At 40.0% G+C, this 27,556-nt stretch overlaps 1 protein-coding gene across 3 annotated transcripts in view; it reads right to left on the bottom strand.

Annotated features, from left to right (window-relative positions):
• SDK1 (sidekick cell adhesion molecule 1) overlaps positions 1-27,556 on the bottom strand; it is an 867,118-nt gene that overhangs the window by 444,468 nt on the left and 395,094 nt on the right. The window lies entirely within an intron of this gene.

Raw genomic sequence — 27,556 nt, 5'->3', positions numbered from 1 at the left:
GCATCGGGCTCTCTGCTCAGCAGGGAGCCTGCTTCCCCCTCTCTCTCTCTCTGCCTCTCCAACTACTTATGATTTCTCTCTGTCAAATAAATAAATAAAATCTTAAAAAAAAAAAAGAGTCAGTCGCTTAATCGAATGAGCTACATAGGTGCCCCAGAAAGAATTCTTTAAGAAAAAAAAGTCAGAAGTTACTTGGGGTCTTGGAATAGGAATTATAATTACAGTAATATTTATACAATTAGTTCTTTAATGTTTGTCTCCCCAATTATAAATAAAATTAGAGTCGAAATCATATGCATCTTGCTCACAACTATACTCTGAGTGCCTGGCACATTCTAGGAAGCTAATAAATATTGATTATGAATAAATGAAAGAAAGGAAGAAAAACAGGAAGGGAAGGTGGGAGGAGGGAATGGAAAAGCAAGGTCCGGATGAATGTGGCAGACAAGGAGCTTGTCCGTCAACTTTTTTTTTTTTTTAATATTTCATTTATTCATTTCAGAGAGAGAGAGCACAAGCAGGGAGAGAGGCAGAGGGAGAGGGAGAAGCAGACTCCCCACTGAGAGGAGCCTGACATGGCGTTTGATCCCAGGACCCTGGGATCATGACCTGAGCTTAAGACAGACACGTAAACATCTGAGCACCCAGGTGCTCCGTCTGTCAACTTCTAAAGAGTGTCCCTGTGGCCTAGCTTCTGTGGGGCATATGATAAACACTGAACATGTTGTGTATATGAATAAGTCAATAAACAGATATTTACTTCTTTGAAACTTTTTTCAGCTTTATTGAGGTATCATTGACATAGGAATCCGTAAGATATTTAAAGTGTTTGTCACAGTGATTTAATATACGTGTACCTCGTGAAAGGACCCTCATCCACTGAACACGTGAGGATTCCTTTTACCTGTCAGCTCGACTGGGCTAAGAGACGCCCACATGGATGGTCCAACGTTTCTGGGTGTCTGTGAGGGTGTTTCTGGAAGAGGTCAGCATGTGAACTGGTAGACTGAGTGAAGAAGATCTGCCCTCCCCAGTGTGGGGGAGACCATCCAATCTCCTAGGGCCCCAAAAGGACAAAAAGGTGGAATCAGGGTGAATTCACTCTTTCAGCTTGAGCTGGGACGCCTGTCTTCTCCTGCTCTCTGGCTTCCACACTCCTGGCTCCCTGACCTTCAGGACTGCAATGGGAAATTGCACTAGTGGCTTTCATGGGCCTCCAGGATGCACACGGGACATCATAGTGTGGACCAATCCCTCCTAATGAATCTCCAAACCAGCTCTATGTATCCTATCGGCAGTTTCTCTGGAGAACACAACCAATACACCCGTTAAGAGCACCCAGCGCCCTCTATCGTCCTGAGTCTGCTCAGTGCTCAGAGTGTCTTGGCATCTTCATGTTCTCCCGCTCCAAATGGGCACTGCTTTGGTCAACTCCATATTGTTTCTCTCACACAAAGGCTATCGACTTCTCCCAGACTTCCCAAGCCCCGCTCTGCCCCCAGCTTCTCTGTCTCAGCAGAGGGCCCTGTTTCTTTACCGACACTATTAAGTATAACATTCCCACCTGATTCTGCAGAGCCTACAAGAGGTCATAGATTAGATGCTATATTATCTTAGGGTCCCCTGTACTCTTCTCTCCGTGTTTATCACACATGCAATGGCACCGTTATTCTTGGTTCCCTGTTTAATGACTGTCTTTCCCACTCTGCTATAAGCAACTTAAGAGCAGGGACCATGTCTCATTGGCTCATTGCTGTGTCCCCAAACCTGGCACAGTATTGGCACAAGGACACAGCTAGGTTCTGATCTCCAGGAAATGAGCAGCCTATGGATGAGGTCTAGCAGGAAAGGGAGAGAGGGAAGCACGCTATGAAATGGGCAACCTGTGATCTCTTCCCAGGCCTCCTGCCCTGCTGCTGCTCCTCTTTTCATGAAACTTAACCATCATTAAGTGAACACATCATCCTAAAATTGTTGACGAGACCCCCCTTCAGGAGGATGGGCTGAGGATGCCACTGGTCTCCTTACCCACACCTCCCCCTGTCCCTCGAGCCCCAGGTCCTGCATTCCGCCTGCAGAACATTTGCCATGATCCACTGTTGTAGGAATGAGGCAGCGTCCTGCAGCATCCCCTACTTACCACCCTCTCTTTCCCGGTCCCTCTCCTCAGAGCTCATGGATCCCCAAAGCAGCCACACCACTGCTTACTCCTCCAGCCCCTCTCTCCTTCTCAAGGTTAATCTTGCTCGCTAAAGCTACATTCCTCCTTTCCAGTTTCCCTTTTCCCTTTCTCCCTCTGTCACTTCTGCGTCTCCCTGTCACCTTCGTGCATCCTTCCAGCCGGCAAGAGTTAGGAACTCCCTGATCCCTCCTTACTTTCTGCTTCCCTTCAATGCCAAAGTTCTGGAAAAGCTGTCTCTGTGGCGTTCACTTCCTCCCCACCCAGCACTCGTGGTTTTTTTTTTTTTCCATTCATTTTTTTCCCCAAAAGTTAGTATGTGCTCACAATATAGAAGGTAAAACACTCCCAAAAGTGGCGGTAAAGCACCTTCCTGCCACTGGTGTCCTCAAGCCCCACACTCCCCTCACATGCAACCCTGCTAGCAGCGTCTCCTATATTTTTCCAGAGCACACATGCACGCACATCTTAGTCATTTTTTATTCAAATGGAGGCATTTGTGTGCATTTTTTACCCTTTGCCTTTTTCACTTGAAGTATCTTAGAACGTATCCTACATAAGTGTATCCAAAGCTGCTTCATTCTTTACTGAAATGTAGTTGCCATATGATACCCTATTAGTTTAAGATGTACTGCTTCATTAAGGCAAGAACAAGTGCTATGAGCCCGGATTGTTCTCTCCTCTGACTTGCAGGCATGCTAAGCACAACTGAAACCAGACCGAGGAGCGACGGACATGCACTTGTGTTGGTGCTGCGCAACCAAGGTCAGGGCGGGAGAATCAATAAGATTGGTTCCCATGGATCATGTCAGATAATAATCTTTTTAGTTCTTTTTAAAATATCATACCACCAGAGAACATTTGTCTTCTACTTTTTATTGTGAATACCACTGCCTCCTTATATAGGTCCCTGAGGAGAGGAGAGGGTATCCTGTTTTCTGAACCATTTCTAGCATGTGGCTGCTCCATGGAACTGGTGTTTGTAAATTTCCACAGCTGAGGTGGGAAAGTTGTCCATCCTAGTCTGAAATTCGGTCTGTGGTCCACCTCGCGCTTCGGGAAACAGCCAGATCTCTCCCTATCATTAGACATTCTTCTTCTGTGGCATGTTTACTCTGGTTTGTGACAACCGTACAAGTGAAGGAAAATCTGAGCCATTTCTTTCTCTCAAAAGTTTGACATTCAGAAATTTCTAATTGCTTTTCATATGCATTTGACTTTATTTGTGTTGAAAGGTAATTTTAGGTATGAAACATTGGTGTAATTGTCTGAAATAAATCAGTGGGCTTCTTTCTAAACAATAAAAAATAGGAGACAAGTATCTTTTTTTTTATCATAACTTGAAGAAAATTTCTTCCAAATAATTTTCCTTGAAGAAGAAAATCACCTGATAAGGACAAACACAAAATATTTGAGTATTTCGGGTGGGTCATAGTCTTATAAGGGAACATTAGCCCAGTGAATTGCTTGTAAATCCAGGCTAACATATTAACGTATTTTATTTCCAAAGTGTTTTGAGACCACACAGTATGAAAGGTGTTATATAAATGCAAAGTACCACTTTTAAATTAAATTTTCTTGGAACTCAAAAGACAAGTCATATGGCTTTTATTAATGTAAAGTTTATCTTGACCTTGCAGCAGAGAGTATAATCAAGTTGAAAAAATATTGGTATAATGTTATAGGGGTTAAAACAAACGTGGAATCTTAAAAAGAAGAAATGCTTCCCTACTTTTCAAACAAGATTGACTGTGTGACACTGGCTTGGTGATTTATCTGTAAAAGTTATACCGTGATCTCATAATTCAGTATTGGTAGGGCCACTCAATGCATGATTTATTAGGTTTCTCTTTATCCTAAATGCCAACAAAAGACACAGGCTATCCAGCGGGCTTACTTTTTCACTGACTACATGTAAAATGTGCACGAGAAGCAAAATGAGGATTAAAAGAGAGTGAACTCTTGCCACTATCACTGAAAATTAATAATAAGCCACAAATGAATTATTACAATTTTGGCAAACAAGCAAAAAATTCTATTTACTCATGGTCCTCAGAGGAAAAAAAAATTGTTATGGTAAAAAAAGGTCAATGTTGTCTGGTGCTTGAGACGGAAGTACAGCATGTCGGTTCATACTGGATATGGGGTAATCACCACGTGGAGGCCCAGCCAGCCAGTGCTGGGCATAATGTGAGAGCCAGGAGGAACAATGTGGATTGCCACACTGACGGACGGCCACCAAGCTGTCTGTCCCCCTATTTGTTCAAAAAGTTAGATCTGCTCTGGGTTATAAACTGTAAACCTCTCCTAAGAGCAACACTGTCACTGGGTACTTCTCCAAGGCAATATTCTAAGAAATGGACAAATATATTTGCAAGAGCATTTAGCAAATATGTTTTGTAGCTCAACAGCTCAAATACAAAACGTTCATTTCCACACAGATGATCAGAACAAGCATTTCTAAACTGGAGATATTTTTGTTTGCAGTAGAAACATATGTTCTGGATGTCAAAACATTTCTAAATAAAACATGATTCTTGCAAAAGGTATTTAATTTGGCAAATATGGGCTTGTGTAGACACAGACACAAAGTGTTTTAAAATTATGTATGGACTCATCAAAAGTAAAAATAATAACTTCCAATTATTTGCTTACTCTCTGAAAAGAACTGAGCAAAAGCTTTTTATCTATCACTAATTTAATCCTGGTTTTTATTAAAAGTGAGAAACAGAGAAGGAAGCTGAGAACTGAAGAAGTAATTTGTGCAAAGTTCCACAGACTGTAAAAGAATGGAATCGCATTGGGTTGTAAGCAGTAACAGCAACGAAGATGTTTAAGAGACTTCTGAAAATAGTCCATTTTCTCATATAATAAATACTTAGAGAAAGGGAGCCAGGGGCTAGTGGCTCAGTGATGTCAGTCAACAATCTTGCCCCTTCTACCTTTCTACAGATGGAAGGGAAGCTAGGAAACCTCAGGGAAGGATTAACATAATTTTCATAGAGAAGGGCTTGGCCAACAAAAGTTCTCTGTAAAGAACAGACAGTAAAAAGTTTCAGGTTCACAGGTACATGGTCTCTGTCCCAACTACTCACCCCGACCTGTGTCACTGGAAATTGGCCACAGATGATGCGTGAATGAATAGGTGGTGTGTTCACAACAACACAAGTCTAGTGGAGGGTGCTGACTGGCCTTGGCCAGCTGTGCTGACCTGACGAAGGGCAGCCGGGACTCGGCCAGGGCATGGGCAGGTGCTCCAGGTTGGCAAGAACAGAACCACAGTCCTGATGAGAAAGCCAACCGGCTCCCGGGCCTGACACACAGCACACCTAGACCTCGAAGACTCGGAGTCCACACTCCCAACTGCTATGCAACTCTATCATTTCGCCTGGAACAAGTTCAACTCAGAATCCACACACATGGAAGCTGGAAGATACTCTGCACACGATTTACTCCCACAGAGGAAGATTTTAGATGAAGAAACTAAGGGCTGTGGAGTATGTGACTTCATGGAAGTCACAGGATGAGCCAGAAGCAGAGAAGCAGAGAATTGTGTCTCCTGATGCCCTTGCACCACGAGTCCTTCCCCTGCTTCTCATCGGAGGAAAGCAGCAGCAGTGCTGGCATCTATGGAGCCATCAGAAAGTGCTGGCCACCCAGCACCAGGGTCATTTCTTCTCTGTGACACCCTTCAGTAAAGACACACTTATTCCTGCTGGGGTCTCACTGTGTCCCAGGTCACACAGCCAAGAAGTGCCAGAGCCCAAATGAGAACCTGGGTTGGCTCTGCAACCCGGCAGCCTGTACCAAGCACCTCCTGCACACTCCATTGCTCTCCGGGATTTTAGAAAGGCTTGGAACGCTCGGAAGAAACACGCAGAAAGCCTCAGTTGCTATAAACTGCAATAACGCAATTAATTTGGCGGACACAACACTGAGAAAGGAGTTTGGAAGCAGCTGCAACATTACCACACTCAGCACTGATGGTCCTAAAGCGCTTAATGCTTGCACTGCCTTGAATGTAGTTAAAAACAGTTTCCAGAATAGTTTTCCTTTTGGAAATATTCTAACCTATGGAGAAAAACCTTTCTAACAATCTTGGAACGTGTCACGGCTCTACTCTCGTTCCCTTACTCTGGGCTATTAGTGGGTCTATACTCCATTTATCACTGTGCTGAGCTCACAGAAAAAACAAAGTGCTTCCCATAGTGTATTCAAAGCAATCTGAATCTAGAAACTTTAATTATGATTTTTCTTTTTTCCACACATCCTGAGAAGCCATAGGACGTAAGACCCCATTCCCCCCCTGCCTTTTTTTGTGGGGGGAGGGGAAGGCATCTAGAAGAGGCAAAGTCCTTCCTGTACCTTCCAATGCCTCTTCCCAAGTGACTTCATACAAATTAAGTTCCGTGCTTAGCTTGAGGCTGCATCCCACAAGCATTCCTTCCTTTATCCTCTCAATAAGCACTTTAAAACATCAGATTTTTGAGATCAATGCAGATTCCACTGCAGCAGTAAGAAACAATCCTCTGGTGCAGATACAGAGCACCCCCGCCCCCAAGGACCTCCTGTGGCACCTTTCACAGTCACTGGCACCCACCTCACTGACCCCTGGTGACCTCTAATCTGTCCTCCATCCCTTGAACTTCATCATTTCAATAATGGCACATAAAGAGATTTATAAAGGACGTGACTTCTGGGGTTGAATCTTTTCATCACCTTAATTCCTTGAAGATTCTCCCAAGGTGTTCATTCCTTTCTGTTGCTGTGATGTATCCCGAAGCTTAATTAACATTACCCAGTCAGGGGACACTGGGTTTGTTTGTTTGTTTGAGTTTTCAGTGATTATGAGTAGAAAATACTATGAATATTCATGTATTGATTTTTATGTGAACATGAGTTTTCACTTCTTTGGGAAAAATATCCACATGAAATGGTTTGTTCTAAATGCTATCTTGATCAAGTTTGATCAAATGCTATCTTGATCAAGGACACCCTGACTAGGACCAGTCAGTTCCTCTTGAGCATCGGATAAGTCCACACCCAACCACTTCTCTGACATGGCTCTCATGTTCCAGGACCACTGTGCACAAGCCCTCATTACTCTGGGGCCAGGCAACAGCAACCAGGGACAGCCTCTAGACCCTGCAGGCTACTGAAATTATTCAAATTAGCCAATCCCCAAGGAGCCCAAGAAACCTAGATAATGTCATCCTGCTTGACACGGTATCTGTCTGCCACAGCTCCAGCTTGCAACTACCTGCATGGCTCTACTGGAGCCTGGCCTTTTCCTGTGGAGCTCTAAGTAACAAAGAGTTCTATCTTCTTACCTATCCTAGGGTCAGCACGCAGTGTCTAGCCATGAATCGAATCTTCAAATCTTATAAAATAGTCCAAGACTGCATTTGATGTGTTGTATGTAATGGCATTTTTAATTTTATATTAAAAAAAGTCAATCTACTCCCATAGTTGTTGTACCATCTTACCTTTCTGCCAGCAAGGTATGTGAGTTATAATAGTAGGGTTTTTTTCTTTTTTTTCCCTGATGCTTTTTATCAATTTGAGGAAGTTCCACCTTCATTCCTAGTTTGCTGGGAGTCCTTACCAAAATAAACGTTGAATTTTGTCGAAAGTTTTTTTCTGCATAAACTGATTTGATCATGTTTTTTTCCCTCTTTTCGACTGCTGTTATAATGGGTTACATGAACTTTCCATGTTGAATCAATCAAGATAACTGAAGTAAATCCTACTTAATCATGATATGTAACTTGTTTTCCACATTGTTGAAATGGATTTGCTAATATTTTCTTGATTTTTATGACTAAAGGTGTGAGAAATATTGGTCTATAGATTTTATTTTTTTTTAACTGCCTTTATCTAGTTAGGGTATCAAGGTAATATTATTTTCATAAATTAGGAAGTTTTCTCCTCTCCATTTCTTTGGAAGAGAGTGTGTGAAACTGGCATTCTTTATTTTTTTTAAAGATTTTATTTATTTATTTATTTAACAGAGAGAGAGAGTTCACAAGTAGGCAGAGAGGCAGGCAGAGAGAAAGGAGGAAGCATGACCTGAGCCAAAGGTAGAGGCTTAACCCACTGAGCCACCAGATGCCCCAAAACTGGCGTTCTTTAAAAGGCTGGTAAAATTGGGTAAACTTCTCTGGAAGCTCACTTCAAATGCAATGACACTGGAAACTGTGGGCAATTTTTCATAACAAATTCAGTTTCCTTATTGGTTATGAGACTATTGAAGTTCTCTACTTCATCTTGGTTGAGTTTTGGTGGTTTTTCCTTTTTAAGGAATAGTTCAAGTCACTTAGGTGACCAAATGTATATGTGCAGAGTTATTCATATTACTTCTCTCAGTTTTTTGCAAGGACTATAGTGATTCCCTTTTCATTTCTCATATTGGTGATATTGGTGATTTGTATCTTTACTTCCTTCTAAGTCTTGCTATACTTTTGTCCACTGTACTGTTCTTTTCAAAGATTAAGCTTTTTTTTTTTTTTTTTTTTATCTTTGTCAACTTTTTATTTAAATTTTAGTTAGTTAACATATAGTGTACTATCGGTTTTAGGAATAGAATTCAGTGATTCATCACTTACATACAACACCCAGTGCTCATCACAAGTGCCCTCTTTAATACCCACCACCCATCTAGCCTACCCCCCAACCACCTCCCTCCATCAACCCTCACTTTGTTCTCTATCCTTAAGAGTCATTTATGGTTTGCTTTCTATTCTCTTTCCCCCTGCTACCTTATGTTCATCTGTTTTGTTTCTTAAATTCCACATGTGAGTGAAAACATACTATGTGTCTTTCTCTGACATATTTCACTTAATATAATACACTCTAGCTCCATCCATGTTGCTGCAAATGGCAATATTTCATTCTTTTTGATGGCCAAGTAATATTACATCTTTTATATATAACACTTCTTCTTTATCCATTCATCAGTTGATTGCCACCTGTGTTCTTTCCATAGTTTGGCAATTGTTGAATAATGCTGCTATAAATATCAGGATGCATGTATTTTGAATCTGTATTTTTGCATCCTTTGGGTAAATACTTCATAGTGCAATTAGAACCAGCATTCTTTAATAACAACTTTTTTCCCATTTTTGTTTTCAATTTCACTGGTTTCTACTGCGACCTTTATAATTCCCCTCCATTTCCTTTGGGTGTATTTTGTTCTTCTTTACCTAGTTCCCTGAGGTGAGAGTTTATAGCATATTGAGACTCTTCCTTTTTTCTAATGTAAGCATTTTAGGCTATCAATTTTCCTCTCAGCCCTGCTTTACCAGCATCACAAAAATTTTGACATTTTGAATTTTATTATCATTCACTACTCTGCATTTTTAAAAAAGTTCCTTTGTTTTCTTTTTGGCCCAAAGACAATTTAGAAGTGTGTTGATTAATTTCCCCATGTTCGGGGGGTTTTCCTGTTGTCTTTTTGTTACTGACTTTTACTTTGATTCCATATTCCAAAGAATATTTCTATATGATGTCAATTCTTTTCATTTGTTGAAGTTTGTTTATGGCCCAGGATAATGTCCATCCTTGTGAATGTTCCATGCATACTTGAAAACATTTACTTTGTTTTTGTTGGGTGAGGTGTTCTATATATGTTAAGTTCTATTGGTTGATTTTGTTGTTCTATCATTGTTGATTTGGCATGTTTCTATCATTTACACTTACTATAATTATTCATATGTTAGGGCTTGAATTTGCCATTTTATTGTTTGTTTGTTTTCTGTTTAATGTGATTCTTGTTACTCTATTTCTCTTTTCTTATCTCCCTGTGGGTTATGTAAACATTTTCTGGAATACATAGTTATTTCTTTCTAGTGTTTTCCAGTATCTAGTGTTTAGTACAGTTTTCTTAGTGGTTGATGTTGGTATTACAATATACATATATAATTTACCAATCCGAATGAAGTTTGAAGACCTTACTTTTGCTAAGGTCTCTTTACTTTCTCCACTTTTTAAATGAAATCATTTTAGTATTTCATCTACATATACTAAGCACCATAGCAGATGCTGTTATAATTTTTGCCTCAACCATCAGATACTATTTAAGAAATTCAAGGAAAATAGGAAAATCTAATAAGTTTACCCCTATTTTTATGCATTCCAATGTTCCTCTTTCTGAAGTTTCAAGTTTTCTTCTGTTACATTATTCTTTCTGTTTAGAAAATTTCCTTTAGCTATTCCTTAAGGATAAGTTTGCTACAACAAATTCTCTTAGTTTTCCATCACCTGAGTATGTCTTGATTTCCTTTCATGCCTGAAAGAAGTTTTCACAAGATATAAAATTTGCCATTGACAATTTTTTTCTTTCAGTATTTGTAAATGTAAAATGTTCTTCCACTTCCTTTTAGCCTCCATGGATTCATATGATGGCTGCCATTAAAATTCATGTTCCCCTACAAGTAATGTGTCATTTCACTCTGACTTCAAGACCTTTCTCTTTTCTTTGGTGTTCAGAAGTTTAATTCTCTTGGTGTGAATTCCTCTGCATTTATCTGATTTGGGGTCATTCAACTTCTTGAATTTGTTGGTTTATGTTTTTTTGCCCAGTTTGGGATGTTTTCAGACATTATGTCTTCAAATACTTTTGGCTCAACCTTCCTTCTTTTCTCCTTTGGGTGGGTCCTGATGATGTGAATGTTACTGTCCCACAGATCCTTATGGGTCTCTCTCTTTTTCCCCCCAAGTCTATCTTTTCTCTGTTACTGAGCCAATCCAGTGAGTTTTTATTTTGGTTACTGTATTTTTCAGTTCTTTAATTTCCATTTTCTTTTGTTACACTTCTTTGCTGAGCTTTTCTATTTTTTTCATTTCTATGAAGAAAATTAATAATTACTTTTTGAAGTACTTTTATGACTTCATAAAAAAGTTTTTAAAACTTTTTTTATGAAAGTTTTAATATAATACACTCTATTATATGTATTATATTATATTGCATCCTTTGGGTAAATACTTCATGGTGCAATTATGCACTATATAAATATAAAATATTTCCACATAATGCCAACATCTGATTTCTTTCTGTATTAGTTTACTGGCTTTTCTTGTAAACATTATGATTTTCCAGGTTCTTAGTATGATAAGTCATCTTTGGTTATATCCTAGACATTTTAGAGGCATGTAATAAGTCTTGATCCTATGTAATCTTCTCTTTCTTGCAGGGATCCCCTTGCTTGATGTGTAGCATAAGGGCCAAATGGGTGTTTTATGTACAGCTTTGTACCAGCCTCCTCTAATAGACCCTAGCAAAAGCAAGGGCACTGACTCCCACTACTTCATTGCCTCAGAGTGAGAGCAAAGATCAGCTCTGCTGTGGGCCCCACAACCACTCAGGAAGAGCAGGGGAAAGGCTGACTGCTTTGTTGCTGCACAGTAGAGCTGAAGTTCCTGTTCCACTGGGCCCAGCTGAAACAAATGTGGGGTGTGAGGCCCAATGGTAACTTGGCCATTTCTCACCAGCTCCTTAGGTCTTGTGGCTATTGAGTTGGGGTGATGCTCAGCTATAGTGAACACCAACTATTTTCACTGGGCAGAAGATGGAGGATCAGTTCCATGCTAAGTCCTGCCAACACCACCCAACGGGCAGCTCAGAGTACTTGCCTATATTGATAGAGTGGAATAGGAATAGAACACTGACTTTCACATGATGCAGTAGTGGGGGAGGGAGAGGCATTTTTTTCCCTATTTGTTGGCTAGCGTAGCACAGATGCTACCAAGAAAAAAAAAGGCACCTTTCTCTGAGAACTTTGGCTAGCAGGAAGAGGCTTTTTTTGGAGTGTGTGTGTGTGTGTGAGTATGTGAGAGTGTGTGTGTGTGTGTGTGTGTGTGTGTGTTTTGCTGGTTCACATGAGTGTTATCTATAGGTCTTTGTCTAGGACACATGAGCAATAATAAGAAAACTGGGGGATCTTGCCAACACCTTGATCCTTAAATGCCAAAGTTCCCAGGCAGGGCTTTTATTTCTGCTTTTCCCAGATGTCCTATGACTGTTTGCTGTGTTATATCCAGGAAGTTTTAGTTCTAAGGGAAGAACTGGGGAGCAATGGGGCAACTCCACCTTGGCAGAACCTGAAGTTAATAAATACCTCCTGAATGCCTATTATGTACCAGGCACAGATGAGCTTCTTATTCTCATGAAGCTAACTAAATTTTAATAAACGATTACATAAAAAATAAGGGTAGTAATTGAGTGCTCTTATGGGCATGCCCAAACCTACTTAACTCCCCACAGAAATCTATCTACTTCTTCCAGTCTGAAATTGTTTTTAAACAGAGCTTAAAGGCATATATCTCTTAAAGATAAAAGGCATATACAATCAGTAATTTATTAAACAAGCACAGAGTATGTGCTGGGTCCTGTTACAGGTATTGGGAAAGCAGTAGAGAACAAAATAATGAAAAGACTTACACAGATACAGCTTACTTCTACTGGAGGAGATGGGCAAATACAATAAACATAATTCATAAGAAGTCTATAATCTACATTCAATCAATTCACTCAATGTCAACGCCTTACCAAGTAATACCCTGCCTGAAAATCACTCCCGGTAAAAACGGCTATTTAATTTATAAATCCAGATGCCTTATTTCAGATCCTCCTCTGTTTCGAGAGAGGAGAGAGGCTTTGTAATGGGTGGCATTACAGAGCTGATGTGGGAAAAGAATTCTCAACAAAGAAAAGAGAAAACGCAGGAAGGGGAGGTTGGCGCCAGCTGAAGGCAGACATCCCCGTGCGAGGAAGGTCAGAGTCTTCACCACAACAGGCAAACGGATGCTGACCTGGACGGTTCAGCACATACATGTGCCTTGGTGGGAGCACCGGCATTAGCTCTGTTCCAAATCTCAGAACAACTGCGCATGATTTATGACGGCTTCATTATGAAGCAGCTTTCTCTCCTCTGGAAATGTTAATTTACGAATCAGAAAAAATGCCATTTTCATCAACAAGAAGCAGCTGTGGCATTGTTGAAAAAGTATTAGAATCACAAGACATGGCTTGCTTTTTAGCTCTGCTGTTTAGTAAAACTTGGGGTAAGATCCTTATTTCCTGGTGACTCAATTATCTCATCTGTAAAGTGAGCATAATCATATCTATGCTGCCCATCATCTCCCAGAGTTGTAAGGAAAGGTAAGACACTTGTAAATTTTGATCTAGTATATTTTTAGCATCAAAATCTTCACCCAGTGATCTGACATGTAGGTCCTTTACAATTCCATTAATCAAAAGCTGCTTTAACTGACATAAGGTTATTTTGAGTGTTCCTTATTTCATTCAATGATTCACCATTCCACCACAGAGACACTGATATGTTTGATCACAGGATGCTCCTAGAACCCACACCCACAGTATTAGGTAACACACAGTGTATGGACTGTATTACCCTTCCAAACGATGAAAAACAGAAAACTCTGAATTTCAAAGCATGTCTGGTCTCCAGGGGTCCAGAAAAAAAAACATTCTGGACTCTATCCATTTCAACCTGATCCAATGAAGGGAGGGTTAATCAGTGAAGAAAAGTTATCCTTTGGACATAACACCCATGGCTTCAACAAACAATCTTTAAGTGTCTACTACGTTCGTCCCTTATAAATACCAGAGACACTGAATGGAAAAAAAAACAAAACAAAAAACAAAATGAAGCAATACATTAGGAGCTTATATCCTAATAATGGAAGACATAAAATAAATATTGTAAATAAGTATAAAAGGCAATTAAGTGTAATGGAGAAAATGAAAATAGGCATTTTCTCAAAAATTTGAGACATGCTTGCCTTTATGACCCAGCAATTTCATTCTTTGTCAAAACCCAACAAAAACATGTGCTCACGTGACCAGGGGACATGTGTAAGTACAGTCTTCTAGCAGCACTGTTTGTCATAGTCTGATGAGGAAACAATTCCAAAGTCTATTAATGCTAGAATGGATAAACACACTGTCGTGCACGTATACCATGGAATATTAAACAACAATAAAAATGAATGTTTGCTTTCTCGAACAAGTATGAATTTCATAAAAATTAACATTGAGTGAAAGTGTTCAGATGCAGTAGAATACACACAGTAAGATTTCATTTATAAAAAGTCCAAAAACTGAACGATAGCACTTACATGGCAAAAATGACAAAGAATCACAGAGTAGTTACTATACACAGAAGTCAAGAGAGCTGCTTTTTTAAGGGGGAAAAAGGAAAAATCTGGGGCTTTTCAGATGACACAGTGATCCTTTTCTGGACATTGCTTCTGCAAATACATACTTTATGATAGTTAAAACTGTACAACTATATTTTAAAACCCTAGATATCACATCGTAGCAGATCACAGAAAAATGCAAATATGGTACAGAGAGGTTTAATGTACCCTCCAAACAACTTCCCCTAAAGATAAAATACCAAGCCACAGTATAATGATCAAAATCAGTACAGGTGCTGGTACACTCCCCCAGACCTTATTTAGATCTCCCTAGTGCCAGAGGGACTCATCCGCACGTGCATATAGTTTTATGCCAGTGTAACATGTACATAAATTGTGCAAAACCACCACAAGCAAGACACAGAACCATTCTGTCACCACAGAGATCCCTTGTGCTGCCCCTCTCTATTCACATCCGTCCCTCTTCCTGTGCTGCCCTCCTGAGCCCTCCTGTCTCCCAAGTCCTGGCAACCACTTCTCTACCTCCGTAACTGTGTCCTTTTGAGAATGTTATCTGCATGAAATCATACAGCATATAAACTTTTGCGACTGGGTATTTCTCACTTAACACAATGGCCCTGAGATCTGCTCAGGTTGTAATAGTAAGTTCATTCCTCTTTGCTGCTGAGTAGTGTTCCACAGTAAGGATAGACCACAGTTGGTTTAATCATTCATTCACTGAAGAACATCTGGGTTGTTTCTAATTTTTGGCTAATTACAAACGAGTTTCTAAATTTGGCTATAACAAATAAAGCTGTTGTTAATGTTTGCGTGCATGTTTTTGTATGATCCTAGTTCTTCACTTCTCTGGAATAACTGCCAAGAAGTGTGATCACTGGGTCATATAGTAAGTGTATTGATATTATTGATAAAATGATTATAAATCTTTCAAAAAATATGTGGCTTGCCCATACGTCCTCCCAGTCCATAGTTTCTTATTCCACTGCCTTCACAACATCTGTTACACAGCAAAAGTCTCCAGTTTTGATGAAACCCAATTTACTTACTTTTCTCATTTATGAATCGTGTTTTTGGTGCCATGTCTAAAAAATCTTCACTAATTCCTAGGTCCTGAAGATTTTCTACTATGCTTTTTCTAAAGACTTCCACAGGCTTACATTTTATACCCAGATCTAAACTGCACTCTTAGTTTATTTATGGTTTTTTGCATAAGCTGTGAGTTTTAGGTTAAGGTTCATGGTTTTTGCCTTCTGATGTCCAGTTTCTCCAGCACCATATGCTGAAAAGTTTATTTTTCCTCCACTGAACTGCTTTCTTTAAAACTGTAGTAAAAAATACGTAACATAAAATTTATCATTTTAACTACTTAAACGTACAATTTAATAGCACTGAGTATATTCACAACATTGTGCAACCATTGCTATTTCTACATCTTTTTCAACATCCCAAGTGGAAATTCTGCACCTATTAAACAAACTCTCCAATCCCTTCCTTTTTTTTTTTAAATTTCTTCTCAGCGTTAACAGAATTCATTGTTTTTGCACCACACCCAGTGCTCCATGCAATCCGTTCCCTCCTTAATACCCACCACCTGGCTCCCCCAACCTCCCACCCCCTGCCCCTTCAAAACCCTCAGATTGTTTTTCAGAGTCCATGGTCTCTCATGGTTCACCTCCCCTTCCAATTTCCCTCAACTCCCTTCTCCTCTCCATCTCCCTATGTCCTCCATGCTATTTGTTATGCTCCACAATCCCTTCCTCTCCCAGCCCTTGTAACTTCCACTCTCCTTTCTGTCTCCATGAATTGGCCTGTCCTAGGTACCTGCTATAATTAGAAGCAGACGGTATTTGCCCTTTTGTGTTTGGCTTTTTTTCCACTTAGCATACTTTCAAGGTTCACTCAAGTCATAGCATTTTTCAAATGTTCCTTTTTATAGTTGACTAATTCTCCACTGTATGTATAGGTTGCATTATCTTCATTATTCATCTGCTGGTAGGCACCTGAGTTGTTTCCACCTTTTGGCTATTACGAATGATACCACCACAAATGAGTGTGCAAATATCTGCTTAAGTCTCTGCTGTCAGTTCGTTGGGGCATATACCTAGGAGTAAAATTGCTGGGTCATGTGCTAATTTTGTTAAATATATTGAGGAATCACCAAACTTTTCCACACCAGCTGCACTATTTCACATTCTCATCAGCAATACACGAGGGCTCCAATTTCTCCATATCTTCAACAAGATTTGTTATTTCCTGATTTTTCCTGTTTTTATAATAGCCATCCTAGTGGGTGTGAAGTGGGTATCTCTTTGTGGTTCTGATTTGCATTTCCCAGATGACTAATGATGCTGAGCATCTTTTAATATGCTTTTGGCCATTTTTAAAAATCTTCTTTGGGGATGTATCTATTCAAATACTTTATCCGTTTCTTAATTGGGGTGTTTTTTTTTTAATGGTTGAGTTGTAGGAGTTTTTAAAAACATGTATATTTTGGATATTAATACCTTAACAGGCTTGAATTTGAGGGATCTATTAGATTTCCAAGTGGAGATGTTTCATAGGCATGATAAAGTTTAACTGACAAAGTATGGTCTGTGGGTCAAATCCATCCCAGGTCTGTTTTTATATTGCCCAAGCTAAGAGGCCTGAGGTCACTGTATCTCTATCCACAGAAGTCAAAAGGAATACCAAACACTTCCTACACTCTATTACTCACATTTTTGGCCAATTATCTTCCTTTGCCCAAAAACATTAATCCAAGTATGCCCTTTATCCCGTGTTGCTGAAGCCAGATTCTATTGGCTCACATGTGCCAATTTTGTGCTTTTCTATCCAAATCCATATGAGATGATTCCATGCTGGTAGTTGAAATCTGTTTTGGTGGGAGTATTAACACCACGGAAATTGGCAAATGCTATCAATTAGGATTTTTCCTTGCCAAAATCCAGCTACTAAACATTTAACAGCACAACACTGCCTTTATCCCTGTTGATGGGTAAAGCCCCAGAAGCTTAATTTTTCTCTCATTTCTTACACTCAAACCCCTAGATATCTCTGCGCATCTCCTGCTTCACTGCATCCCTCTTTGGTTCCACAGTCTTTAACCACTCTCAGTGTGCCTAAGGGACTCACAGTTGAACCCCCGCAAAACGCCCGCTTGGTTGGTCCACCTTTTCTCTGAATTTTTCCTTCCTTGTCTTGCTCCACTTGGAACCTGGTTCTCCCCCGTTGACCCTCCTGTGCTTGCAAACCTCTCTGGACTTCCCATAGCCTCATACCACTGGACTTAGAGCTGAGGCAGCTGTCATCCTAGCTTCACAGCTCTGTCCAGTCCACTCTACCTTCTTCTTACCTGCCTCCATCTTTAAGCCTCATGTGATCTAACTTCATTTCCCACTATCCCCTCACCTTCTAGTCAACTTCTGATGTGGTCTCTCCCTTATTTTTTATGATCTATCTCTTGGCTCACCATTTCCACATGCACATTGATAGTCCTTCAATCCACATAGGATCAGTCTGGGCTATCCAGAGATATTTCCTCATTCTCTTTTTGCTTGAACAGACTTCCAAACTTCAAAAGTTCTTAGAAACTCTGTGATCAAAGAAATCTCCCTGTTATCACCTATTACAACTCTTTGAAATAATCCCTTATTCTCTATAAAATTATATGAGTTTTAATGAGATAAAAGCTCCTATGTTCTTATTTCCAAGAATAGTTTATAATCATTTTATCAATATCAACATTCAAGAAGAGATACTTATAATTGAGTTTTATTATATAATTCTCAAATGAAATCAACATTTGAGACATGTTTTCCTACACAGAGGTGAAAACTATGGTTAGCCACATAAGGAAGTGACCATGCCAGCAACCAACTACATAACACAGCAGGAAAGAGAAGCTCATGAAAAGAAGCTTATGTTGATGACAGACCTTTTTACCTTCCCACAGTAGGACAAAACAACCGAATGCATTAGGAAGGCATAAAATTCAAAATATTTTAAGACTATACCAAGGCGTTTCACAATGGTTGTGGATCAATTCATATAGCAACACACCAGCAGGGCTGAGTTCTGCCAATATTTTGACATTTTAAAATTTCTGATTAGAAGTTACTAGGATTTTTAAGATTCTCATATGAGCTAATGAATAAGGAGAAAGGACAGGATGCTGAAAAGAAGAACCTGTTAACCAAAACCATATGACTCGAGGGAGAACACTATTCCAGAAGGCTAATGCTATCCTGTCATCTTCTCTATTGACACTGTCCAGCCCTCAGATATTTCCATCCAGTGAATGATCCTGTTGATCATGAACATCTCCCAGAGGATTTATTATTGCAATGCTTCTTTCTAGTTTCACACTTCCATTCTATCAAATGTAGTCAATATCCTGTCTGTAGGATGAAAGTATTGCAGATAAAAATCAATTCCCTTTGGAACTCATTTTCTGTAAAGCTTGGTGTATCATTGAAATTTAGGAACCACTGCCTTTCAAATTGGTCAAATGCTACAAAAAGGTATCTTAGTATTGTAAGAATTTATTCGCTACCAACCTGACTGCCCCACAGCCAAAAGAAGTTAAAAATTAAAAAAAAAAAAAAAGTTTATCCTCTAAAAATGATAGAAAAAAGAAAATGAAAAGGAAATCACTTGGAATACTACAAAAATATATTGAAAGATGCACTTAGAAAAAAAAATTAAAAAGTTTTGGAAGTTAGTTTGAGCTTTTAAGCCCAACCCAATGCAGGTAGTCCAAAGCAGTCCTTGGGCTGAGGTCTGTTGGGGCACGAGTGTGTCCCTGAATGCTCAGAGCTCTCTCAAGTCCTCTCACTCTCCTCCATATCATCTCCTTCACGGAGCCAGTCCCTGAGTCTATGAATGAGGTTACTTCTGGACCTTTCCAGGCACTGGTTTCCAGTTCATTATCTTCTTCATCTGTGTATCCTCTCTCTTTCAATGATGCCTCAGTTTTTGTCTCAAGAGTTCTCAGCAGAAAGATGAATTTAGATAAAATTAAGTTTTTCATACTGGCCTACATCCAATAAGGCCAAGAAACGAAAGGCACTTCAAGGTGTTGAGGGTGGTGTGGAGTACAGGATGACTTGTCATATAAGAATAATGCATGGTAAGCATTCAAGATAACCCAGTACTATGGAAACAGGACCAGTGTGGAAGCCATCTGGGGGCATGTCTCCATTCTCACTGGAAGTCACGGACCTCCTCTTCACAATTCTCTTCCCCTCAATTCTACAATCCTTCAATTTACACAGAATAGTCACAACACTATGACCCACCATTCCTCAGAGTCACCAAGAAAATTCCTCAAAGACCTCAGGAAATTTTATATCCCAAAGCATTGTTAAGTCCTCCCAGAAGCCAAAATGACTTCAGAGTAGCTATTTCTCTATTTCTAGGATCCTTCTCCATTTAGGTGTAAGCAACTGCTATGTATGCATTTAACAGTTGGAAAGGGAACAGTCAAGTTTAGCAGATTTCCTCACATTATTAAATACAAACAACAAGTAAGCAAACAAACAAACAAAAACACACAGCATGTGTGACCCAATTAAATTAGGGGGAAAAAAAGCCTTATAAAATGGTTTCAAGATTTCCCACTAGTGTTACAGATTTCATTTCCTGCTCTTATTTTCTACTTAATTTCATTACAAAGCTCAATAAAAATGCTTTGGACTTTTCAGGACACTCTCTCCTCAAGGATTATTTTTTTGAATGACAACAGCAACAACCAAAAATGTCTTTAATTGGCTTCCTACCTAGAGAAAGACAAACTTATTTTAAATAATCTTAACTAGGCTTTTTTTCTTCTCCTATTAGCTCAGTTTTCAACTTGTTAACAGGTACAGCAATGATCATATAATCATACAAACTCTATATTCTTCTCATATATATTGATGAAAAAAAGGATAACATCAGTTTATACATTAGGAGTCCATAACAAGAGAAGGGATAACAATCAGGGCTACATTCACTGGGTAATACAGTGATATTATTCTATTTTGGGGGGGATTAAACTGATTCCATGTATTTCTTTAGAATTCATAATTCTAAATATTAGAAAATAGGTAAGAGATTTCTTTGATGTGTCCACACTCATGTAATGTAGAGTCAAAGGAGCTTTAGAGAACATCAAGTACAGCTTTGTCATTTTTCAGGTAGAAACTGAGGCCCAGAAAGAGGACGTGACTTGACATTTAATGGAAGAAATAGGACGAAAGGCCAGATCAGATTCCTAGCGTAGTGCTTCTTCTTTCCTCTAATGATATTTAGGGAGCACTGACAGCAAGTAAGAACAATGTTGTGCAATCAGTGACAATGCCAGACCAGTCAGTTCTCATCCTCAGAGACCTTACAACTTAAGGGAAGAAACAAACCTCAAGTAAAGAGTTACACAAGGACCTGGTAATAACTACAGCAGAGAAAGATGTGGGATGTGTTATGAGAACAAATAGCAAGACACCTGACTTGGTGGAACTGGCGAAGTTCCCTAGAAAAAGTCACTTTTGAACTGAGCATGGGAGGGTGACCATATAATTTACCACACAAGCCAGAAGTAGAGAGGACACCCTAAAAATAATTAATAGGCATTAACTGATCTACAAAAGACATGAACTGGCTCTGCATGGCCCAACGAGGATGGAAGGTATTTCTGGAGCAGAAGGATAAGTCCATATTAACCAGGTGAAATGATGGAGTATCCTGGGCAGAGGGACGAACCAGTAAGAATTCCCCGGGTCATGAAGAACATGGTTCATTCAAGGAAATAAGCTAACATCTGCTGGAGGCTTACTTAATGTCAGGCATTATGTTACCACTTAACACGTTTCATCACATTTAATTCACACACACCCCTATAAGGTAGACACTAATAATTCAACTTCAAAAAAGAGAACCCAACTACGTAAGCTCAAGAATTTGTCCAAATCATAGCTAGAGTAAGCAAAAAAAAACAAAACAAAACAAACAAAAAACCACCAAAACACAAACAAAAAACAAAAACACTAAGATTCAAATTCATGCAGTCTGACCCTAGATACTGCGAGTCTGACCATCATACAAAGTGGCATGGCTGAGTTTCAGACATGGAGATGAAGCCAATAAATTAGACCACATGAGGAAGTAAAGAACCATATTAGATAGACCTCATAGGTTACATTAGGGTTTCTGGTTACTCAGACCAAGATACTAATGGATTTTAAGCAAGGGATTGGCACTGTGTTCACGACTAGCAAATCATTCTGTCCACAACAGGAAGAATGGATTAAGTAAACCAAAGCAGACATAGGGAAAGAAGTTATAACACCCTGGCAGAAATTTATGAGAGATGCAGCAGCTGGGGCAGAGATGGTGACAGAGGTGGACACAGAGATGGGGGTGGTTTTGTGGAATATTAGGTGGTACAATAAAAAGAACCTGGTGATTGGCCCGATGTAGTGGTGGAGGAAAAGAAGCATCAAGGACAATTTCCTGTTCTGGCTTGGACAACTGCTGGATGGTGGTGTCATCTACATAAAGAAAGGAGTACTGGAGGGGAGTCAGGATCTTTGTGAAGTGAAGCGGGACAGAGGGAAAACAGGATCAATGTGCCTTGGAAGATCTAGGAAAATGCCATGAAGAGGGCATTGAATACAGAGGTCTAAAGGCCAAAGAAGTGGCTTGGGCTAGAGAAATAAATTTGTGAGTCATCTGGAAATACTATACTTGGTAGGTGAACTATGGACTTATGTGAGATTGCCTAAGGAAAGAAAATAAGGTGGGCAGGTAAAAGAAGTCTGAGGACCAAAGACTGGGAAGAGTTCAAAGCAAAGAGAATTTTTGGGGTGAGGGAAGTATTTTATACCTTAATTGGAGTGTGGATTAAGAATGGCATGTGTTTGTCAAACTTCACTGAACTGTACCCCAAAGAGGGTGAGTTTTATACTTTTTTAAAGTTAAGGAGGACGCCTGGGTGGCTCAGTGGGTTAAGCCGCTGCCTTCGGCTCAGGTCATGATCTCAGGGTCCTGGGATCGAGTCCCGCATCGGGCTCTCTGCTCAGCGGGGAGCCTGCTTCCTCCTCTCTCTCTCTGCCTGCCTCTCTGCCTACTTGTCATCTCTCTCTGTCAAATAAATAAAATAAATAAATAAATAAAGTTAAGGAAAAAAAGACGTTACTTCTGGGTAGAAAAGACTCAGGGAGGAAGAAGTTGGGAGAGAGACTTGTTCTTCGTGCCCTGTACATAGCATGAGGACACAGATCCCATGAGAATGAGGCACAGTCATATTCAAGAGGACGGGCACTGGAACGGGAGGTGCTGAGCTATAGGGGACAGAGGTGGCATTCTGTCTCCATCTCTCTTTGGGCCTCACACCTCTCATTTCCCTTCTCCTGGTAGCCCCTATGCCATATCCCCCTTTGCAGAATGGCTTCCTCAACGAATTGTGCCCCCTCTGTAACTCTGTGACTCCAAATGATTCATGGCTTTGGTTTTTCCAAGAAACAATTCTATGGGCTTTATAGTGTCTGGATTTCTAAGCACAGCTTTCTTTGAAGATTATAATTAGTCAATGACCAGCCAGTGCATTAATCGCTACTTCAGAGGAAGAGTCATGTGGTTCAAGGATGGTCCACCAGGTTCTGTCCTTCAGTAGGATACATGACTGTAAGGCATTTTCTAGAGAAGGAGGAATAAACTGGAAAGGTTTATTTTATGTCATCAAATAGGATTTTTTAGAAGTTACAGATTTAATGGACCCAGGGACAGTGTAACTGAGACAAAGCAATGATATAATTAACCAAAGGTAAAGAAGTGAGAAACGAGATGTGTTTCAAAAAAATAACAAGTTGCCTAATCTGCGTAAAGCACAATACTTTCTGTAGTAGGATTAAAAAGACATAAGCTGGGACATGCTCAAATGAAACAGATGTCCCTGGGTGGAGAGAGTGCCCGAGAGCCGGGGTCAGGAGCTGAAGAAACAATGAGACATATGATATCTCAGAAGAAAAGGCTACTTTCAGAATTGTGGTGGTAGAAGTTCATTCAGCTGTACTCTGCTCTTCCTGATGGAGGAGTATAATTAGTGAGGGTTGGGGAGCAGGGCCGGTCATCAGGCAGCCTGAAAAAACGAGTTTGAAAGAACAAAGATCTGGCTGTGTTTCTCTGGCCCAATCCAAGAGAGAAAAAGAGATTGATTTGGATGCATATAAAAAACCCAGGTAGACTGCTGTAAAGACAGAACAAAGTGTCTAGCCTCACTGTGGCTCAGAATAAATATTTGTTAAAATGTCCTAGCTCCTTTTGTCTGCACAGAAAGCAATTTTTGTAATACCAACGTGGCTTCCTAGATACTGTGATACTGGAGAGAGGGTGGCCTAGAGAACAGATATGAATATAATGGTTGTTGGAATGTGCTATTCCTCACTGTAAATGGGTGTTTAGCTCTTACATTACTATCTCTCCTCTGAGTAGGATCAATTCCAAGGGTTCAGAAAAAAAGTAAAAATTAAAAAAAAAAATAAACACAGCACTTTGGGATGTGCAGAGCTGAGGACTGATTCTAGACATGGTGATGAATTGCTGTACAAGCCAACTCATCTTCCCTGACGAGATGTTATCTCTTCTTAGTGAAACTACAAATAACAGCAGATTTTTGAGTAGCTCTGAATATGAGAAAAATAGACAAAATTTAATCATGAGTGAAGCAAGTGACACTATGGGGGGTTTTAAATTCATATACAATTATCAGAGTAACATTTAGGAAAATCTACCAAGTAAAGTAACATGGACCATGAACTGGAAGATGAGGGCAGGAAGATAATAAGGCAACAACCAGTCAGAAGATAATAAGAACATAAAATGATGGTGGGTGTGGGGAAAAAAAGGGACCTAGAAGAAGGAAAAGGAAAAACAGACAGGGTTTTCCCTCATGACAAAAATCAACAGCATGTAGATTAGGGACTCAACTGTGAAAGGCAAAACCATAAGGCTTTCAGAAAATAACTTAAGAGAATATCATCATGCCATAGGACATGGAATGATATCTTAAATAGAACTAAAAAGGCATTAACCATGAAGGACAAGGTTGATGAATACAACTATAGTACAAGTAAGTTCTTCTCATCAACAGACACCCGAAGAGGAGAGAAAAGGCAAGCCACAGAGATGTGGACTTGTGCCCAATGTCTCTAAAGAACTCCCACAAATCAGTGAGAAAAGACAGGTAACCTAATACAGGGAATGGGCAAAAGATCTGAAGACTTAAACAAGCACTTCACCAGAGGAAATGCAACTGACAAATGAACATATGAAAATATACTTAACCTCATGAAGTAATCAGGAAAACCACAATCAGAACCACCGTGAAGGGTGACTCTACACCCACTGGAATGGCGAATATTTAAAAATGTAACAATTCCACATGTTGACAAAGAGTTGGAGCTCTTAACTCCTGTGATGATGGTGGGAATGTAAACTGGTTCAACCACTTTGAAAACTGTTTGTGAGATCTAGTGCGGTTGTAGACAGGAATATTAGGGGCCCGTGCATTGGGAAGGATGCACCTGAGTACTCACAGCAGGGCTGTGATTTCTAATCATAAAAACAAACAAGACTAACGATCATTCACAACAGAAGGATAAATAATGACATTCACACGATGGAAAACCATACATCAATGAACATAAAACACAATTATAAAGGACAACATGGACAAATCTCAGACACATAATGTTGAATTAAGATGCAAGATACCAGGGGCACCTGCGTGACTCAATTGGTTAAGTGTCTGCCTTGGGCTCAGGTCATGATTCCAGGGTCCTGGGACTGAGTCCCACATCAGGATCCCTGCTCAGTGGGGAATCTGCCTCTCCCTCTGCCTCCCTCTGCTGCTCTGCCTGCTTGTGCACGCTCTCTCTCTCTCTGTCAAATAAATAAAAACCTTTAATAAGAAAAAAGGAAGCAAGATACGAAAGAATACATTCTATGTGATTCCATTTGTTAAAAAAAGATGTAAGTGGTAAAACTCTAAAGGGCAGCATAGAGGTCAAGTCTTCTGGAGGAGGACTGGAGGGTGCTTGGAAAGGAGCCCCACGACAGGCCACGTTCAGTGTTGGAATCAGAAGTGGTCACATGGGTGTTCACCTGATAATCATGTATCATTCTCTACACATAGGTTTTATGCAGTTTTCTGCATCCATACATATTTCATAATTAAAGTCCCTCCCCACCTCACCCAGTAGTAAAATCTGTAGGATTGACAGTTAACGTACTACAGGTAGGAAAGTGAAAAAGGAAGAGTCCATCACAGAACCGATATGACTGGGAAACCCCTGGTGGCATTAGGTGAAACAGGGACATCGACAGTACAGCTGGGCTGCAGAAGATGACAGATGACAAAGTAATGAGTTTAAGGTGACAGTGGTTTAATACTCATAGAAATACAGAAATGTTGAAGGAGAAACAAAGATATGAGTTACAGTAGTAAAAATACATATTTATTTTTTTCTCTTAATATTGTCATATTATAATCTTAATTCCACAGAAGTGCTCTTCTAAAATAAACTAGTTTATCTAAAATAAAGTAAGTGACATTTGCATGTGTTGGCTGGTAAAATCTCCAGGCAATGTGCCTCTCGCTCTTAACTGAACAGAGCGAGGATGAGCATTATGGATTATGGCTTGCTGGAGCATTAAACCTGCGAGTCCTCTTACTGATGTGAAGCCCCCGGAGTTAATGTAGGGCATGTTCCCGTTACACTATCAGTGGTAACCAGCACTACCAGTCCTCACGAGTCAGCTACTTATGATTTTTCATTTAGCCCTGATTTCTCAAAAATAGCTTTAAAAAAATCATTCTAGGCCAAAATGTTCTATAAATTACTCATATAAAAAATAAATGTGTTATCATTTTAATAATGGAATAAATAGAAGCTGCAGAGTCCCAAAGATGCATTTTTGATAATAATGTAACAAAACTACATTTGAACAACTATATAAACTTCATGGGTATGTATTTCTCAAATGAGAATTTACCTACATTAGGTCAGAATAACCTGGCAGGGTGCAGAGATAGGCACAAGGAATTGCATATGTCATAATTCATTGGGATTTTTATTTCTTTTATCATTTATTTTTCTTCGGGGAGCACTTAATCGAAAAACAAATCCCTACCACACAATTTCCCAGACTATACCAGACTATAAATGCACACAAACTAACAAAGCACAAGTCCTTAAAGAGAAAAGTAAATTAAAAACCCACTCCAATTCCAAGTTCAAAAAGAGTGTGAAGAGTGTGAAATGAGTGTACCTGCAAACCTCCCTAGTGACTCAGCAGACATACAAAAGAGGAAATGTGAGCGTTTATCCCTCATTTCCCTCCTTCAAGACCTGAGGCAGGAAAGGCGAAAGTCAGCATACCCCTACATACCACTGTTAACGTGAGTTCTCGCTCTTTGATTTCTTAATTTCCACTAACGTACTTTAACAGAACACAGTATGAAAAGAAAATTTATAGTAGGCATAAATCAAACAATTCTTTCAAATAAATACCAATTGTTTGCGATGTCCCAGGAACGAATTTAAGGTCTGAGAACACACGGGCAACTAAAACATGGTGTTCATCTTCAAGAAGGTCACAATGCAGAGAGAAACCAACAAGCAGACTGTTCCCTCACGTCGCTGACGGGTGCCACAATGGAGGTACAGGTGACAGGGGACCAAACAAGTCACTCTGAAGCCGGTCTCCAAGAGCAGCTAGGCTGAGGAAAGCGGCCTGAGAAATATTCTTAGAGAAAGTGATAGGGAAGATGAAAGCTGAAGCCAAAGTAAAACCAGTCAGAGGAAGGGCACTGGAGACAGGAAGCGCATGCAGAATGGTCCTGCGACAAAGGAGAGCCCATGGGGGGTGGGCACGGAGTGTTCGGTGTGGTGGGGAGATGTGAGGAGGCCGGAGGGAGGCTGGGGCCAGATAAGGAGGACCCCAGCTCAGACTTCATCCTGAAGACAAGGGAAACCGCTAATGGTCTTTAGAGGAGGGGGCCGTGTGTGACTTGCAGGAAGATCTGTTTAGCCTCCAGGGTAGATGCTGGACTGGTGGAAGTTGGGGACAAAGGACAAAGTTGGCGACCTAGAGATCAGCTGAGAGTTTCTGCAGGAGTTGGAGTAGAAAAGCTGACCATCAGGGGCGCCTGGGAGGCTC

This window comes from Mustela lutreola, chromosome 17 (assembly GCF_030435805.1).
Source record: "Mustela lutreola isolate mMusLut2 chromosome 17, mMusLut2.pri, whole genome shotgun sequence".
Classification (NCBI taxonomy): domain Eukaryota; kingdom Metazoa; phylum Chordata; class Mammalia; order Carnivora; family Mustelidae; genus Mustela; species Mustela lutreola.
Note: the sequence above shows the minus strand (reverse complement) of the source record. Positions and strands in the feature narration are given on the sequence as shown.